Source organism: Callospermophilus lateralis, unplaced genomic scaffold (genome assembly GCF_048772815.1).
Source record: "Callospermophilus lateralis isolate mCalLat2 unplaced genomic scaffold, mCalLat2.hap1 Scaffold_341, whole genome shotgun sequence".
Lineage (NCBI taxonomy): Eukaryota > Metazoa > Chordata > Mammalia > Rodentia > Sciuridae > Callospermophilus > Callospermophilus lateralis.
In genome coordinates, this window is record NW_027513930.1 from 550,126 (window position 1) to 555,606 (window position 5,481).

A 5,481-nucleotide genomic window follows, 5' to 3' on the forward strand; every position below is an offset into this window, starting at 1 on the left:
GCTCATTAAGCTCTGCTTATGACATTTTAAAGATTTTCTATCTTGCATCTGTAAACTTTTGAAAATTTCACCCACAAGTTCTAGAAAGCTCCAAAAGTTTCTGAATCACATGTTTAGATTAGTCACAGCCAGGATCCTATTTCTCAGTACCAATTTTTGCTCAGTAAGCTTTTCTTCACTGTGTGACCAAAAGACCTAACAAGAACAGTTTAAGGGAGGAAAAGTTTATTTGGTGCTCATAGTTTCAGAGTTCTCAGTCTGTAGACAGCTGGCTTCATTGCTGTCTCTAGTAGGTACGGCAGAACATCATGGCAGAAGATTGTGGCAGAGGAAAGTAGCTCAACCAATGCACCAGGAAGCCGAGAGACACTCAGCTCCCCTCATATGGACAAAATATAAACTCCAAGTGCATGCCTTCAGAGACCCAACTTCTCATGCTACAACCTACCTTCCTACAGGTACCACCCAGCCAATTCCTATCAGCTGATTAATGCACTGATTGAGTTAAGCCTCTTATATTCAAGTCATTTCACCTCTAAACTTTCTTATATCGTCTCACACATGAGCTTTTTGGAGGACATCTATTATCTAAACCATAACAGTGACTTTGTATGCTTTCCTTAGTTTTCTGTTCCTATTTCATTCATATTTTTACTTTTATCTTGAGCAACCCAGATTGGATTATTCCTCTCACCTCCACATTGACTTCCAAGCCTACTCAAATTTCCTTTTGTTGACATTTACCCCTGCCTGTTGGTAGGTAAATTCAAACCTTGCTTAGGAAACTTCTATTGAGTTTTAGTATCTATTTATTTTTTTAGAGGCTTTGTATTTGAAATATTGCTTTTATATCTTATTCTAGGTTAAGAGTTGTAATATTTTTTCATCTAAACCTCAAGGATATAACCAAACTGAAAACCATTTTAAGTCATGTATTGGGCTCAGTGTGGCCCCACATGTATAGTAAAATTTCATTCTTCCTGTTAGTTCTATTCTATAAGGTCATTTCTAATACTGGAATTAAGAACCAGTGAGCCCTTGAGCCCAGTGGAACACAGGACTAGGTTTCCATGAAACTCACACAGCATTCTTATCAACCAAACAATATATAATGTGCATTTCTGCTTAAAGACACTTAGTCTATTATTGATTCATTGACAATGAATTCTTGGCCAATCATATTGTAACCCATGCCTGAATGAAGCTTATCTAATACCTGTATTTTCTCCATGGGGAAAAAGACAACCTTTTTGCATATAAGAACACTAGATAGCACTTCAGCACTTACTTGGGGGATGTTTTAAAAAGTGAAATCACCAACCAAACACAAATGTGTGATCAATGTGGCACTAAATATATTAGAGAAAAGGACAATTTTTATATATTCTAGACACAAATCATTCCTTTGTTCAGCATATTCACACTGTATGTATCATGTTCTCAGTAGTAATTTTGTAGCTGTCTTGGTTATTAGATTGACTGTTGCTTGTATTCAAGTTACCCTTATCTTACTTAATTATATAATTATTTCTCTGGTCCATCTAGGAGTCTACTACTCCTTATTGCTTACATAAACTTTGCCTCATTTACTAATATTATCATCTGAAGTAACAAAGATCTAATAAGGCATATAAAATAGCTAAAAAAATGATAGAAGAATTCAAATTCCACAAACTGCCCAGCAATGTTGATAAAGTACAACAAACTTACTGCATATCAAAAACAGATAGCTGCAAAGTAGATTAGTAAATTCTAGATCCATTCTGTGAAAGGGTAGTGATGCTGGCAGTTCATGTATGCTAAAGAGAAGTTGTGTCTTCATGTAAGAAGCTGAGTTTCTCTTAGGTATGTATACCTAGAAAACAACATTGCATATTGAAATTTTAGTACTTTTCATGAGTTAGGCATCCACTGTACTTTTTCTACCCCTTCATAAATTCATTATAAGGAGAAAGAGATGGACAAACATGTCCTAGCCCTCCCCCAAGTCCACAGCTGGTTTGACCATGAGCACAGACTTTCAGGGATGTGGGATGTGTGCATAAGTTCTTAATTCCAAATGCTCATTTCCTAGCTGAAGACCTTATCTCCCATTTCCACGTGGGTGAATTGCAAGCTGATACTATCGTGCTTCACACCCTCATCGCACTGCCTGGCAAACCCAGTCTAAGTCCTGGAATTCATGAGTTTACTGTACTACAAAACTTTCCCTACTTATTCATCCTGTTCTACTCAAGTTTCCATTTTTTGACATTTGGTTACCACTCTATGTGTACTTCCTGGATTCCCCTTCTCAACTAATGTTAGGCCAGCTCCGACTTTCTTGATGTCTGTAGGTATCTCTAGCTTCTCTTTCCAAATCATAACTTTGATTTTTCTTATATCTCTCCCATATCTGGAGTTTTCTGACTTAATGAGAGACACATTTTGTGTGTGTGTTGTTCAGATTCAATCCTCTAGATCACCGCTGAGTTCCATCTTTCTCTTATATTCCACAGGGCTCTCATCAATTGATCTTACTGCTTTTGTCTTCACACTGTACCTAGAATCTGACTACTTTTCACTCTCTTCACAGCCACCACTGTGTGGGAGGCAGTCTTGCCTCTCACCTCCCCTGCAGTAGTAGCCCTTCTGATCATCCCCTTTCCAGTACCTCCACCCCTGGAGTCTTCTGGCCTATACCCCAGCAATCAGCATGGTTCCTTTAATTTTGTGCCAAACAAGTCCATTACTTCCTGATAAGACCCTCTAATGCTTTCACCTAAGAATGAGAAGAAATTTCACATATGATCTTGGCTCCCATGGCCACGTCCTGCCTCTATATGTGATTTTCCATCTCTTCCCACTTTTCTCTTCCAGCAAGGTCCATATATTTATTTATATATATATTTTTTTTTTCTTTTTTTTTTTTCTCTCCTTTTCAAGATTGAAAGTCTTTGTGGTCCATTGTCATATTCCTAGGTCCTGGAATTTAAGAGATGCTCATTCGCTGTCTGTTAAGTAGATGAAATAATCAAATTGTGGGAACCATGTCCATCAAAGGTAGTCACTTTCTTGATATAAAGCAAGCATCTGGTCTTGACTTGAAATGTCTTGACTTTTTAAACATTGGAGACTAAATTTACGATTTATAAAAGTCAACTCTTTCTGCATTAAACAGAATAAGTCTGGAGGCCAGCTACAACCCCAATGTCACCAGGTACAGGTCTCTGACCACTTTGTTGAGAGTAGACCTCACAATGAAATGGGAAGGATTGCATTAGAGCCTGGGGACCCCTGCTTTCCTCTCTTTAGCAGACCATGTAAGACAGCATTTGTTGAGCCCAGGGTGCTCTTTCCACTTTTTCTCCTACCCTGTTTTTCTGGCCATTGGTAATCTTTTTAAGTGAAACAGAAATGGATCACAGTGCCCTACAAAGCATTTCTTCTCCCCATCAAGTAAAGGCATAGCACGTTTATTTGCTTTTATTAGATTATAGTATTTAAAAGCACACGGAGGCTTGGGAAAGAAAGTTTGGAGAGAAACAAAACAAATGCAGAGATTTTTAAGGGTGAATCCCACCATGGCTGGCTGTTACTTGAAAAGAAAAGTTACCAAAGACTAATTAGCTAGAATGGCATCATAAATAATGTGAGCCTTGGTGGCTGTGAGTTACAGGCAGTGATTCTTTTTTATAAATAAGCAAGAATGGCCAGAAACACAGAGTTCATGCTTGAACACAGGTGACTTTGATGAAACTTAAAGTGGTAGTACTCTAGCGGTCAAAAATGAAGTTGAGATTAGGCTACATATGAGTGTGTCATTAGTACTTTACAAGCTTTTTAAATTAAAAAAATAAAACTTTTTAAATTAAATGCAGTACTTTGCAACCCAGCCACATAGGAAAGTTGTCAGTTTTTAAAACTAAGATTTTGCAGAAGTCAAGTTCAATAACTTCTTAGCCTTTGTATTTTATGCTTTTCCCTAGAAGTAGAATGAATTAGTCATTTGCTTTTGGAATCATATTCCAAAGATCATGTTACAAAGCCATGTTTGTAAGATAGCTGCAGATATCTTAGGATAATCATGGGGTCACAGTAATATTGAAGGTTCTGTGTTATGGGAAACTTAGCTGAGGAATTCCACTGGCAGGTATTAAGTTCCCTCTGGGGTTTATGTGTATACCCACCTCTACTCACATCCTTGAGGTGTACATATATGAAGCATGGAATGGAGTAGACCGTTCTTAGAGCCAGCAGGTTCAGATTAATTCCAGTATTCCTAGTCTGTTTTCTCCTGAAAGCATGATGTGAGTTTCCATCCTTGAATATCCAGTGGCCTAGAGATCCCAGCCAGTGGAGCATTATCTAAACCCTTGAGGTTGAGTTGGACTTGATATCTTCCACCTCATCCTTCCAGGACTGCAGCATGATCCATAATCAACAAGCAGTCCAATCCTAATGGTGTGTCTAAAGACTTAGGGAAAGCATATTCACTGTCAAGTCCTAATGGAAAGAGTGAGCCATAGTAGGAGCTTATGGAGACTCCAGGTGAGGGTTGGTGCTTTTCTTCAAAGAGCATTTACCAAGTTTTTCTGTACACGACACACTGTACAAGAGCCTGGGCACCTCATTTTCATGGAGCTTGGGGTCTGATAGGGAAGAGGATTTCACTAGACACACAAATACATATGAACTATGAGAGACCCTTTAAAATAACCAAGATCTTTCTATTTTCCCTTAAACCATCTAAAATTCTAAAGTTCTATTTTTTTCTTTAACATTAAAGAAATTGAGGTGAACCTTGTGTGGTGGCTTATGCTGGTAAATCCAGCTCCTGGGGAGACTGAACAGGATGATTGCAAGATCAAGGCCAGCCTGAAATCCTGTCTCAAAATAAACAAACAAATAAATAAATAAATAAATAAATAAATTGCTGAGATGTAGCTCAATGGTGCAGCATACCTGGGTTCAATCACTAGTACAAAATAAATAATAAATAAAAGAAAATGGGAGGAGACTGAGCCTGCCATGATCTAGACTTTAATAATAAATTTTGCTCTGGTGTAGCCAAAGAAGGAGAAGATAGCCTTAGGTGAGTTTGCAGAGGTGGTCACAGGTGAGGTCATTCAATTTCACTTCAGCCATCTTCTTCCAAGCCCTTCAGCCAGCAAACCGAACGACGTGTTTCGATTTGTAAATGTAGAGGAATTGCTGTGTGGCAATTAAAAGGGATCAGGAATGAAGATGGAGAGATGAGCAGGAGACTGGGAAATGAATCTCTTCATTCCTGGAGTTGATGCTTGTTAGGGAACAGGTTTCACAAATATTGAGAATAAAAATGATAGAAAGTGGTAATGGAGTCGATGTGAGGAATGTGGGGTGTTTTTGTCATAGAACTGCGTGGATGGTCCTGTGGTTCATCATGATAGGCAACATTAGAAGGCCAGGAACTCTTCTTGGGGGCAGGGAGGAAAGAGGATTGGGGTAGTGTGTGAACAT